The sequence below is a fragment of the Drosophila takahashii genome, chromosome 2R, assembly GCF_030179915.1.
Source record: "Drosophila takahashii strain IR98-3 E-12201 chromosome 2R, DtakHiC1v2, whole genome shotgun sequence".
NCBI classification, from domain to species: domain Eukaryota; kingdom Metazoa; phylum Arthropoda; class Insecta; order Diptera; family Drosophilidae; genus Drosophila; species Drosophila takahashii.
The window spans coordinates 8,838,340-8,853,479 of NC_091679.1; the positions used below are offsets into that span (position 1 = coordinate 8,838,340).

General features: G+C 36.5%; 1 long non-coding RNA gene across 1 annotated transcript; it reads left to right on the plus strand.

The window, feature by feature from the left end:
- Window positions 1–4,457: 4,457 nt before the first annotated feature.
- LOC138912808 (uncharacterized) lies at window positions 4,458–8,145 on the plus strand. Its single transcript, XR_011418366.1, has 3 exons — window positions 4,458–4,720; window positions 4,926–5,116; window positions 8,037–8,145. It is a non-coding gene; the product is annotated as an uncharacterized lncRNA (long non-coding RNA).
- Window positions 8,146–15,140: the final 6,995 nt, after the last annotated feature.

The window sequence follows — 15,140 nt, forward strand, 5'->3', positions numbered from 1 at the left end:
TGAGATCTCGGAAACTACAAAAGCTAGAAGGTTGAGATTTTACACACATATTCTTCCTACGCAGCGCAAGTTTATTTCAGCCGAGCGCCACGCCCCCTCTAACGCCCACAATCGCCCACTAACAGTTTTAAAATATGTCTGGCGCCCTCACCTTTAAAGATTTTCAAGAAGTATAAATGCAATTTTGTTGCGTATATTTATACCTATCGAACGTAGAAGACATTTTTCAAATCGGACCATTCAATAAAAAGTTATACGCAATATCCATCTCCCTCGCACTCCCTTTAGCGGGACACCAACCCGACTATAGCGTTCTCTCTTGTTTTCATTGAAAGTCAAAGATTTAAACTTTTTTCGTCCACCACTACATCTCTAGCTATAATAAATTTTCTAGATTCCACAATTTATAGGCATTTGGCTCATACCCGATGAGTATAGTCCTGATCGATTTCTCATCAAATTTTCGCTTACGCACTTTATTTAGTGCGTATACAGTCGATCTAAATATTTTTAAATATTTTAATATTGGCTTTTTTTTATGCCATATTTCATATGGTGTTTTTCTTATATTTTCCAAAGCTCTACTTGGGGACCTATTGACTAAATAAGTTGCTGTTAGGGTCCGTTTTCTGGTCCGTTTGTTAAATTTAAAGTAAAGTTAAAACCTTAAAATCGTATGGGAAATCAAAGTTTTAACCCTACTTTAAATTTAACAGGCGGACGAGAAAACGGCCCTTAGTACAGTTAATCATAGAGCGAGCTTCTTCGGTGATTGTCCTAATAATCCGCTCTGCAACACCATTTAATTGTGGGGTGTAAGGAACCGTTAAATAGCACATCTCGCATCTCTGGCAAGCAGACGTGTTTTTTGGAGCTCCGAAAGTTCGAACGTTTTTCGTTGAATAAAGAATTATTTATTGTTCTGCTTTCGGCGCGTTTTCCTAAGAAGTGTCTCGCAATGTCCTCCGCTGTTGAAAACTCACGACACGAGCAGTAAACATTATAATTATTCAATTTCTGCAAAATCAACGCTGTTTGGCCACCCGTGAACTCGTCGGTTCGTTTGCGCTCTCAGCTGATCTAAAGTAATTGAGAGAACCCTTCAGTACCAGATGTCACTTTTCCCTCAGTAATCACCAAAGGAAAACCCGAGGACAGGTCATCTGTACTCGAGGACGCACCGAGGACGCCACATAGAGAAAATTGTATGGGAGTTCCGCTTTTTCCTTCAGTACAACAACAAATTATAAGACAAGGAAAGAGAGCGCAATATATAAATACCGACTGCTCTGCTGACGTCGACAGCGGCCGAGCGTTTGGCCTAAGGAATTGTCCCCGACATGGGACGCCAGAACTCAAGGGAACCGTATCAACAACAACACAAACTTTTCTTTGCAAATTACTGTTGCACCACACAGACATGTCAAACCAACAGGCGAAACAAGTTAGAACTGACTAGTCTCTGGAATTGAGATCCGGGAAAACTGGTCGCACTTCAGATGCTCTATCGCCGCAACTGTTAGAGCAAATAGACGCCCGATTATCAGCGCTTATCAACGTTCGTTTCGCTGAGCTGACCGAGCACATCAACGCCACTTCGCGGAAGACTGAAGAAAGGCTATTGAAAGCGTTATCCAGGGAAATTGACCAAAAATTCGACGCTAAGCTTTGCCAACTATCTGGTGCTGTGAAAGACTTCGGAACGCGAGTCCAGCAACTAGAGGTCATCACGGCCGAGCACCTGGACAAACTAGAGCGGGATATAGAGGAGCTAAGTTCCCTAAAAGCCAAAGTAGGGTCTGTCGAAGGGAAACACAGAATGCCGAAAGTGATGCGTACTAATAATATGGTTAAATGCCTATCCTAATGCAGAGCGTTTCGAATAATAATATTGCGAGCAGTCTCTTAAATATTCTATGTAAAAAAAGAGAAGGTTTGTTTGTTTGGATTGTTCACATAAACGCCCAAAGCATAGTAAGAAAGATGGATGAATTTAGAGAATTATTTGTTGGATCTCATGTTGATGTAATTTGTGTGTCAGAAACTTGGTTTGTCAATGGTTCTAGTGATGTCCGATTTATGTGTGAGGGGCACATGTTGTTTAGGTCTGATCAGGGTGGCCATGCCAGTGGCGTAGATATCTATATCAGTAAGAAATTTACCTTTAAATGTATCCATGTCAGTCAAGATGATAGTACAGTAGAATCAGCTCTCATCTGCTGCATATACAGACCCCACCGCCAAAACCACTTCAGTGACCTTATGAGAACGCTGGCAGTCCTATCCGTTGGGTACCAAAATGTTATTATAACAGGAGATCTCAACAGCAATATGATAACCGAAAATCTGGTTCACAATGACTTTAATTTAATTGGAACTGTATCGCACCTACCTATTTTACAAATACTTGTAGCTCATTGTTAGATGTATTCTTTGTTAGTGATTGTCAAAAGTTCTTTTATATGACCAAATGTGCGATCCTGCTTTTTACAAACGTGACCTGATATTTATGACGTATGATTTTATCTCTGACAACATACTATCTGTAATAACCCTGCAGGAAACGGAATCAGTTTTGGACTATTAAAATACTAGTTGGGTCAAGAAGGTTAACTAGTTCAAGTTATGTCCATTTCCTTGTAACGAAGTGGTCCATTTTTCATATGCTTGTCGTCGTAAACAACTAGTCCATTTGCTACTAGTTTTGCACTAATGACTGTTAACCAATTTATAGTTACAGCTGTTAAACTACACTCAAAAAAATATTTTCACGAAAAAATTAAAAATAATCTCTAAACCATCAAGTGATTGAATTTCACTAGTACTTGACCATGCCTAACTTGACGCTCTCCTAATTTAGTATCCAATCAATAGGCACGGTCCTTAGAGAATTTCTGATAATTATTATGTAATCAAATACAGTAAGGGCCGGTTTCTCGAGTCCCTGTCAAAGTCACTGATAGCTATCTGTTCGAAAAACTTAAATACCAGATAAACTGTTCGTAAAAGCAAATCCGCTTTCTCGACTGCTTTAATTTATCTGAACGAGAAACAATTACAGACTGCTGTTAACGCACAGAATTGTGCTGTAAAGCGCAAAAAATGGCATGCTTCGATTATTTCATCAGCTGTTTGGGTATAATTTAAAGGAAAAGTCAGCTGTGATTTCGCGTCTTCTTCATAGTTGGCTTTGGGAAATCAGCTGTCATTCTATCGAGTCGAAAAAGCTTAACAGGGACTCCGAGTCCCTGTCAAAGTTAGCTCTCACATTTATGCTCGAGTAAGCCAAAATGCCTTAGCAGGGACTTTATCTGTTCGAGAAATGTTAGCCGGCACTCGAGAAACCGGCCCTAAATGATAATTAAATGGAATTAAAACAAACTTACTTTTTTTGAGGCAAGTCGCCCTCTCTAGGACTTGAACCCGGGACCTTTGGATTTGTAGACACACTAACTGATTGAGCCATACACGCATCACATTTTGTAATTCCCTAACAAGGTTTATGAATTTTAGTGTGACATAATTCATAAACAGTGATTTTACACATATATATTGCGTCGGACAGATTAAACAAAGTTTAAAATAAAACTGAAGCATCACCTAGCAAACAAAAAACAAAAAAAAATGTACAGAGACTGGGGATTGAACCGAGGACCTCGAGTGTTTGATTTGTTTAGTGCTAAATTTCCCGAGACATTTACACTCTAGGCTATATTTTTGGATCATATGTGATTCATTTTCAACTAGTTAAATTCCAGTTGCCTTTTAACTAGACCCTAACATGTATTTGCTCCACCAGTTAAATATTTTTAAGGTTTTTTTTTGTTAGAAAGGTACCAGTCCGAGACAAGTTTATTTTTTACTAGTTTTGTATTAATCATTTTTTCGACTAGCACAAATTTTCTAGACCCTGTGTAGTCCAAATGCATTCAGACAAATTCCGGTTGCTTTATATTAGTTGTATAACTAGTTGTTTTTCAGACTAGTTCGCATTTTTCCTGTAGGGAAGCTATAGGGATTATAAGGTTTTATAACTATAAATTTGAAATGCATATACGTCTGGTCAGGTTTGGAAGGAGCTTAGAGGTGTGGGGATAGACAAATAAACTCAGGCTGCTAGGTCAGACCTAGATGTGGATGCTCTTAATGAAAAGTTTGCTCGCGTAAATTGTTCTAGTCCTCCTCAAAATATGTACCTGAACTCGACATCCATCTGTGATAATACCCTTCAGTTCTGGCATCCCGTGTCGGTGACAATTCCTTAGGCCAAACGCTCGTCCGCTGTCGACGTCAGCAGAGCAGACGGCGCAGTGTCGACATGAAAGAAAGAAAAGCCGATATATGTATATATATTGCGCTCTCTTTCCTTGTCTTATAATTTGCCTGCACTCGACGCTAGCAGTGACAAATTTCGGCCGGTCCGTCATTCTCTTTTTCGCTTTACAGTAAGGCTCAGATGACACATTCAATTTTTAGCGTCAATTTATTGTGACAATTTTTCATTTGTGTGAGTTAAAAGAAGTGCAAGCGGGTCAGGATTAATATGATATCGCGCCTTTATTATTGGTTTCTACCACTAAGAGAAGCCAAAAATATTTGATTCTTTCTCGCGCTCGTTTAAAGTCCCATTAAAGAAAAATTGCCACAATAAATTGACGTTAAAAATTGAATGTGTCATCTGAGCCTTAGCAACCAAAATTTGTGTGACGCAGCGACATGTGTACGCCCTTTCATTTTAGGACCATTTTTGTATTCCGAAATAAAAAAATTAGTTTCGTTTTATAAACTTAAATTGAATTTACTTTAAAAATACATTTAACTAATTTAGTTTATTATTTAAATTGATTTTATAATATTCCAAAATTCCAATTTGTCCATTAAAATTTTTTAAATAATAAAATATATATTGTGCTTTTACTCAATAGAAAGGGTATACATAGGAGCATTGGCACGCGGCAATAGCGACGATTAATTAAAAAGAAACCGGGAAAGCAAAATCGTGACTGGCTGTAATTTTTGACTGTCAATCGAAGAGAACAACGTGCTTAAATTTGTGCGTAGACAATTTGTAATTGGCGACTTAAAAAATTTGTTCACCAATTGCATTGAAAGTCAGGTAAGTGACATTTTAATTCATTTAAAATAACCGGTAGGTTTATGTCCCGTTTGCTTTTGTTTCTGTGTGGAAAAATTCTTGCAATACACTCGGAAAAAAATCGCCCTAAATTTTGAAAATCGCCTTGAAATTCAGAAAATATTTCTATTTTTCAGAAATATTTTTCTAAATAATAAGAAAAACTTACCCTGATTAGATCAACTCCTCTTGTTATCCACTTTCAAAAACATTTTCAGTTATTCAGAAATGTTTCTTTCAAACTAAGAAAAAATCGCCTTACATATTAAGAAATTGGCCCAATCGGTAGCCCAATCTAATGCAAGCGGATTATTTGTTTTCTACGCTTATATTTGGAAGCGTGTGTTCGATCCCACGTCGAGGCGGACATTTTTTTAGTCTTTTTTTTGGCTCATAAATTGTATACTTTTATACAAATAAGGATTTAGGTAAACTAACACACACATAATGGATAAAAAAGAGTATAAACCTAGAACCCAAGAGAACAGAATTAGAATGTACTTTGTACAGCGTCTCTCGTGATGCTTCCCTGGCGCAGCTACACTCATAAAAAAATCGAAGAATTTCCGTTAAATCTAGAAAATTTTTTTTTGAATTTTTGCCAAAGGTGACCTCGCCTTTGTTTCAAGAAACGGTTTTTTTGAAACGCACCTTTAAAACAAGAAAAAATATTTCTTGAAACAAGAAATTAAATTTCTTAAAACAAGAAATGGTTTTTTAGAAACCCACCATTAAAAGAAGAAAAAATATTTCTTGAAACAAGAAAGGCGATTCTTGTTTCAAAGGAGCTTTCTTTCTTGTTTCAATAAATTAAATTTCTTGTTTCAAGAAAGGGTTTTTTAGAAAGGCACCTTTTAAACAAAAAAATTTCTTTCTTGTTCAAACTTCCTTTCAAGAAATTTTATTTCTTGATTTAAGAAATAATATTCCTTGTTTCAAAGGAGCTTTCTTTCTTGTTTCAAGAAATTAAATTTCTTGTTTCAAGAAAGGGTTTTTTAGAAAGGCACCTTTTAAACAAAAAAATTTCTTTCTTGTTCAAATTTCCTTTCAAGAAATTTTATTTCTTGATTTAAGAAATAATATTTCTTGAAAGAAAGTTTTATATTAACACTGAAACCCAAAAAAAAAAAATGTAACTTGGTTTTTTCTTTTACATACTATATTTAGTTACATTTAAAACATTTAACACTTAACATTTAAACATTTTTAAATAACACATTTTTGACTTAAGAAAAAATTATTATTACCCAAGGTCTGTTGAACTTCATATGACCTAAGGTGATCCATTTTTTTCGCTTTTCCTCATCTAGAAAAAAAGAGTTATTAGGATATCAATGATTTGTTTTTAGATAAACAACTTTTTTGAAATAATGTAATGTTAATAATAGCCAAAATACAAACACGTTGGTCAGACGACCGAGAGAGAGGAGCAAGACAGGTAGAAAATGAAGGGTTGAAAATCGGGTTTCAGATCGGGTGAGCTGCGTACATGCATAGATATTTACATGCATACATAAGTATGTCAAACAAATACAACATATTTTTCTTACCTCAGAAGGTTTTAAAACAAAATTACAGCTTCGCTAAACAAATTATTTGGCTGATGCAACTGCAGGTATTTTCACTCTGAAAAATAAATAAAATGCGAGTAATAAGATAAATTATTATAGAGCTCTACACCCACAAATTTATGTACAAATGTATGTATGTACGTAGCTCTTAGCTAAAAAACAATTCAACTAAATTGGTATAAGCTTGGTAAAAAGATTTGGAATTTATCATTTAATTACATACATACAATTGTACGCGCGCTATACAAAAAATTATATATTTACATACCTTTGAATATTTGGAAAAAGGCTTCACCTCTTGTCCGCTTGAAAATCACGTCACGTTCACAACTGATGCTCGGGTGATCAGAGAAGTCGGTAGCCGGGTAGTAGTCGGGGCGAGTGGGGCCTTCGTCCCACTTCGTTTTTCTTGTCGTTAATATTCGGCAGCCGAAGGAAGTCAATGGCTACTTTTCTATATTCTAGGGTCATTTCATTCATATATTCAAAGGTGATTTTGTCCTTAAATACGTACAAAAATGTTTTGGCTGCGACGGCAAAACAAACATTTGAGATTTTCTTTTTTCTGTTTTTAAGAAAAATTCATTCTTGATTTTTTCCATCAAGAAAGGTTTTCTGTATTCAAAGGCAAATTTTCTAATAACAAGAAATTTTTTTTCTATTTTCAAAGGTAGGCCGATTCAATGGCGCGATTTCCAAAATTTAAAAATTTATTTTTATGAGTGTAGTAGAGTGTTTGACTGCAAACTGTGAGGTAAGGGGTTCGATTTCCACGAGCGACCAAAATGTTTTTCTCAAGATAGTAAGTTATTTGATTTTTATGTTTATCATTAATAAATAATATAATAATTTCAGTTATTATTTTAGTTACAATTTAAGATTAAAAGTGTGTTTGTGTACAAACATCGTGACGTCATCCATTTGTTTAAATAGAGGAGAGAAAATTAAGTTGAAAAACGGGAACCCCAACAACAACACCCCACTCCGACAGAGGGGTGGAGTCGGCATAACTTCCCGATTCCCCATTTTTTTTTCTTCTTCTCATTCAATTTTGCAAAAACTAACCCTAAATTTAAGAATTTTTGTTTTCTGATTTTTAAAAATCTTTTTTCTAAAAATCAAGGCGAGCTGCCTTTGGCTTAAAAAGTATGGCGATTTTCTAAAATTCAGGGCGATTTTTTTTCTTATTGTATGTACATACATACATTTCCCGTGGCCAGCGCTAAAAATGCTCGCTGCGGTCTCTACTTGATTTAAAAAAGGTAAATATAAAAATATGCAAGTAAAACATATTTTTAAAACATATGTATGTCTGTCTTTAATTTTTTCAGGATCCTTGGGCAAATGTTCACCGTACCCGTGTCCGTACCCGGACAAATTCATGAGGACGGCGATCTTACATTAATATTAAAAACAAAAAAAACAAGGGGTATTATTTATAATTAATTGTAAGAAAATGTAGGTTAAACAAACTCAAAATACAATTTATAAAATGAAAGAGCAAATAAAAATTAAAAATAAATTTGTATGTATTTTATTTTATCTATATCATCCATGAAATCACCTATGACACAAGGTGACACGATGATGGATTTCCTAAGTGACAACCCAAAGGACAAATTCTGAATGTCCCCCGTGAAATCTAACGGGTCATGTCCAACATCGGGACATCTCAAAGGACAAATTCGTATAAGGCACTTGGTATATCCCCGGGACTTTGAAAAAATTTCCTTTGAGTTGTACTAAGGGAAAAAGCGGAACTCCCATACAATTTTCCCTATGTGGCGTCCTCGGTGCGTCCTGAGGTACAAATGACCTGTTCTCGGGTTTTCCCTTGGTGATTACCTAGGGAAAAGTGACATCTGGAACTGAACGGTATCTTTAGTTTTATGTGAGTCCGTCTAAGTGATGTTCTTGAATGTTTACTAAGGGTAAAATCCAATGCTGAAGGTCTGGACAACATCAGCCCAAAATTCCTAAAAATATTGGTAACAAAGTTAATTCATCACATCTCCCACATTTTTAATACCATATTTACCACTTATATACTCCCGATTCCTAAAACTAAAACTGAATTTCGACCCATCTCAATACTACCATTTCTGTCCAAGTCATTTGAACGCCTGGTTGCACAGCAAATTCAGTCACACCTGTATCAAAAATGCATTGTAGAAGAAAATATTTTTATTTAATTTTTAAATGCTGTTTACAAATGAAGATTTTTAAACTTTGCTGTGATTTTAAAATTTTGAATGCGCCCACCATGTCTTGTGGTTGAGTTAGTTTGAATTTTCCAAAACGGCCGTATAAAAGAGACATGTGACTATTTAATTCCGAAAAGATTACCAAAATTGGTGGACAACTCTTGAAGATATATCCCAAAAGACGAAGAAATTTTGTGATTTTCTTAAATTAAAGATACCGCAAATACCAGAGCTGATGGACTATAGGCGTAGTGGCAACTTATGCTTAAAAAAGCATCATTTATCGAAATAAAATGGTGGCAGGCCTGGACACCGACCCATGTCACATTTTGTCGGCCTGTGTTATATATAACTTAATAAAATAACTGTTCGTGATGGATACCCGCTTCCCCTGATAGATGACTGGGTGTAGTGAAATATATGATGGACGTTGATGCACTACGAGAAGTACAAACAAGTGGCCCAACGACACCAAGCACGTGCTTGTTACGCGCGGGGCCCTTTTGTAAATTTGGGCAAAAATGCGGGTTCGCGAGGAAGAATACATAAAACCAATAAAGACGGGACAAATAATAAAAAACAAGAGAGAACGCTATAGTCGGGTTGGTGTCCCGACTATCTAATACCCGTCACTCCGCTAAAGGGAGTGCGAACGCTGTGTCGGGTTGGTGTCCCGACTAATAATCGTAACTCAGCTAAAGGGAGTGCGAGGGAGATAGATATATGTTGACAATTTATAAATCGTATAACTTTTTAATGAATGGTCCGATTTGAAAAATGTCTTCTACATTTCGATAGGTATAAATATACACAACAAAATTGCATTTATATTTCTCGGAAATCTTTAATAATGTGGGCGCAGGACCCATTTTAAAATCGTTAGTGGGCGATTGTGGGCGTTAGAGGGGGCGTGGCGCTCGGCTAAAATAAACTTGCGCTGCGTAGGAAGCCAAAGAATATGTGTGGGAAATCTCAACCTTCTAGCTTTTGTAGTTTCTGAGATCTCAGCGTTCATACAGACGGACAGACGGACAGACGGACAGACGGACAGACGGACAGACGGACAGACGGACAGACGGACAGACGGACAGACGGACATGGCTAGATCGACTCGGCTAGTGACCCTGATCAAGAATATATATACTTTATGGGGTCGGAAACGCTTCCTTCTAGCTGTTACATACTTTTGCACGAATCTAGTATACCCTTTTACTCTACGAGTAACGGGTATAAAAAGAAAAAAACATGCAGTTAGGAGTGAAGCAAATGAGTTAAAATGTTAGTTTTTAATACCGGGATAGAAGTTGATGTGCAAATTAAATGATAAAGAACGTTATAGTTATTACATAGAACGCGAAAGGGCTCGTGCAGACCAAAATTTGATGTACATCGAGGTAGGTAAGTTGGAATTAACCAAGTTTAGTCCAAGAGATCTAAAATCATTCTGCACATTTTGTTCTTTGATTATGTTGCTATTAAGATCTCCAGCCAGGATAACGTTTTCGTACCCAACAGATATATTAGATACAGCTTACACCCAGAAAAAAAATTACCTAAAATGTCAAAAAATCGCCTAGAATTTACGTAAAATTGGCCTAAAACTGGAGCTAAGTCCTTGAATGGCCTAAAATTTAGGATTCCATGACCTAAAAAGTTAGGTCATTAATGGCCTAAAATGGGGGTAATTTTTGGCCTAGATTTTAGGTAATTGGCTGCCTAAAAATATGAGAAAACCCCTAACCAAAATTTAAGGCTTTCTTTGGCCTAAAAATATGTACTGAAAAATGTATCTAACTCGAGGTCAATGTCGGTTTAGTCTTCAAGAAGTCGTCATTATGCCAACACACAAAAAGGAGCGAAGAGGCTTCACTGTACATGCATACAATCATCAGCAGTGAAATCGCTGTCTTGGTCAACGATCGAAGTGGGTTACCATGCAAGCCGCGCTAGAACTGGTTGGGAATTACAGCGTCGCCAGAACGGTATCAGAGTTCCGTGCAAATTTATTTAGGTAAAATGCATTAATTTTAAGGCCCACGATGACCTAAATACGGGACCTAAATAGTAGGGCAAATATATCACAAATTTAAATTTGTATGCAGTACATGACCTAAAAAGGAACTTTTAGTCCATTTAAAATGTTTTAGGCTATGCATGACCTGAAATGTTGTCTATCATTTTTCTGGGTGTAGTACCTGCAGCTCTTTGTTAGATGTTTTCTTTGTTAGTGATCCGTCCAAAATTATTCTCTATGATCAATTGTGTGTGCCATCGTTCTCTAAACATGACTAGATTTTTTTGACATATGATTTTATTTCTGATAATACACCACGACTTTTTATTTGACAAGTATGATTGGACCAGTATTTATAACTTGACTTCGGCACAGGACCAACTCCTATTATTTAACTCCAACATTCGACAGTTATTTGAACACTGTGTCCTGTTAAAAACAAAAATACATAAACCAGCCAATCAGCCTTGGTTTAATTTGGAAATTAAAAAACAAATTAACATGCGGGATAATGCCTATAAACGCTGGAAAAGATACAAAACCGAGAGTCTGCACATTATTTTCAAACAACTGAGAAATGTAGTCACAAACCTTATCTCCTCTTCTAAAAGTAGATTTTATAACAATAAATTCGCCAGTGCAGAGACCCCTAGTCAAGTTTGGAAGGATTTGAGGAGCCTGGGGATAGGTAAACAAAACGCAGTGGCTAAATCAGACCTTGATGTAGATGCCCTTAATAAGCAATTTTCTGAGGTCCCTTCTCTCATTCCACCACAAAATTTGTACCTGAACTCAACGACATCCTGTGATAATACCCTTCAGTACCAGATGTCACTTTTCCCTCAGTAATCACCAAAGGAAAACCCGAGGACAGGTCATCTGTACTCGAGGACGCACCGAGGACGCCACATAGAGAAAATTGTATGGGAGTTCCGCTTTTTCCTTCAGTACAACAACAAATTATAAGACAAGGAAAGAGAGCGCAATATATAAATACCGACTGCTCTGCTGACGTCGACAGCGGCCGAGCGTTTGGCCTAAGGAATTGTCCCCGACATGGGACGCCAGAACTCAAGGGTATTTTTAGCTTTATGTGTGTACGTCCATGTGATGTTCTTGAATGTATAGGGGAGAGTGGAGTAATTTCGTCAGCATTTTTTCAAAGCTATTTTTTGTCCATCTTGACACGCGTTATCATATTTCTATTTTTATTGTTGAATGCGGTTAGCACCAAGCATTAATATGTGACATTCCCCTTTTTTTTTAATTACCTTGGTGATTTATAAAAAATTAAAAAGTAAAACCAATATACTGGGGCAACCTCGCCGCATAGGGGGGTAAAATCGCCACACCACTGAGGCAATTTCGTCACCTGAAAAATGTAGTGAGTTTAACGCCTGTAAGTATGCTACACTGATCAAGCGTACCATTTTTGTTGACGTCCTATATTTGTTGCTGCTGTTGGTAGTCTGTTCGTTGGCCAGCTCGTCAAATAAAAAAATATGTTTTTAAAAATTTACCCTAAGCATAGGGTGGCGAAATTTCCCCACACGGTACTTTTTTAGAAATAATTATTTTTCTGCCGAAATTAGGCGCGAAGTTACAAATCAATAACACAGAAATTCACATTATAGAACTGTGTGTTATATAAAAAAAGCTGTATCTTATCCCTTTTCAATTGTGGCATACAGAAAAAATTTCGTCGATAATTAATTGTAGCTTTTAAACTATTAAAACACATTTAATATTAAAGCTTTATTAACCTTCTGTGCAAAAAAAATGCATTGGTTGTGTCATGCCGTCTTGAAGGACTAAAACAAAAAAATTATATATTTTTACGACTTATGGATTTCTAAATATTGCGTGACATAATTGCCCCAGTGACGAAATTGCCGCACTCTCCCCTATATATATTCTTGATCAGCATCACTAGACGAGTCGATCTAGCCATGTCCGTCTGTCCGTCTGTCAGTGTGTCCGTCTGTCAGTCTGTCCGTCTGTCCGTTTCTATGCGAACTAGTCTCTCAGTTTTAAAGCTATCGCGATGAAGCTTTCCCAAAAGTCTTCTTTCTATTGCAGGTAGTACATATGTCGGAACGAGCCGGATTGGACCACAATATCTTATGGCTCCCATAGGAATAATGAAAAAAAAAATAGAAAAAAACATTGTAGAAAGTAGGCGTTTTAATTTTTGACATTGTAAAAACAACATTTTAAGTAGGAAAACCTGCAAGGGTATATAAACTTCGGCTAGCCGAAGTTAACTTCCTTTCTTGTTTGTTAAATAATACATGGTGCTTAGTGCAAAGGTCCGTGTATAAAAACATAGTAGATTGCAAGTGGGTTTTTAATGGGTAATTTACTAAAATATAAGGCAAGACTGGTAGCAAGGGGCTTCACCCAAGAATATATGATAAATTATGAAGAGACCTTTGCACCTGTTGAACCAATTTCTAGTTTCAGATTTCTTTTAGCATTTTCTAATCAATATAAAAACTAGAGAGAACGCTATAGTCGGGTTAGTGTCCCGACTATCTAATACGCGTCACTCAGCTAAAGGGAGTGCTAACGCTGTACTCGGGTTGGTGTCCCGACTACCTAATAATCGTAACTCAGCTAAAGGGAGTGCGAGTGAGATAGATATATAAACAATTTTGATTGCGTATAACTTATTAATGAATGGTCCGATTTAAAAAATGTTTTCTACATTTCGATAGGTATAAATATACACAACAAAATTACATTCATACTTCTCGGAAATCTTTAAAGATGTGGGCGCAGGACACATTTTAAAATCGTTAGTGGGCGATTGTGGGCGTTAGAGGGGGCGTGGCGCTCGGCTAAAATAAACTTGCGCTGCGTAGGAAGCCAAAGAATATGTGTGGGAAATCTCAACCTTCTAGCTTTTGTAGTTTCTGAGATCTCAGCGTTCATACAGACGGACAGACAGACAGACAGACAGACAGACAAACGGACAGACGGACATGGCTAGATCGACTCGGCTAGTGACCCTGATCAAGAATATATATACTTTATGGGGTCGGAAACGCTTCCTTCTAGCTGTTACATACTTTTGCACGAATACAATATACCCTTTTACTCTACGAGTAACGGGTATAATAACGTATGTAAACTAAATAAAGCTCTTTTTGGCCTTAAGCAAATTGCACGATGCTGATTTGAGGTTTTTGAAAGTTAACTTTAAAAATTTTGGATATCAGAATCTAGAAGTAGACCGTTGTATATATATTTTCAATAAGGGAGATATAAGTAAAAATATATATATACTATTATATGTTAACGATGTGGTAATTGCAACCAGTAATTGCGAAAGTATGTCTAAATTTAAAACTTTTCTTTCAAGTACGTTTCAAATGACTGACCTATGTAAAATACAAAATTTTCTTGGCATAAAAATTGATCGAAAAAATGATCAAACTTGTCTCAGTCAATCTGCATATAATAAAAATGTTTTAAAGATATTCAATATGGAAGACTCTTCAAAAAGAACACTTTTTATAATAAATCTAATACATTACGAGTTCAGTATATGTCAATATGTTAATTGATCTAGAGCCGTAAATAACGATCTGTAACTAAAAACCAAGGTTGCAGTTCTAACACTTGTAATCTTAAGTACAGGTCACTTGAGACTGACCGTAAATATAGTTCTCACACTGCACAAAGGCTCGCCTTGCAGGAGACCGTTGATAAGGCTCCCGCTCAGGCAAACAGATGTGGTCTCTGCGTATACCATAGATAGATATATTATAAGAATTTCATGTTAGTTACGTAAGCAAAGACTTATTGAAATAAAATCAGTTTTTATACAGAACTCAAACGTGAAGGTTTATCCTTATTACAGGAATCCCTTTCATTTTGGTCCTTCGAGCCTTTGATTCCTTGAGGAACAATTGGCCACACCTCTCTGTAGTCTTTCCCCACCAGTGGTAAGAGACTCAGGGATATTCTGCACCTTAAAGATTCTGCTAAGTGCTAGACGCCTGCAGCTAAAGGTAGCAATAGATTCACACGATTGTTTTCCCCCACCAGAGGTAAGAGACAAAAGTGTTGAACAAAATAAAAGCAAAAAGACAAGTAAAGAGTCTTTTTTGTTTTTAAGCACATTAAAGATTCCGTTTTTTAACATCTAAAGGTTGCTAAAGTCGTTAGGGCGTTTCCGAGGCCTTAACATATAGAGAAATATAGGTATTTAT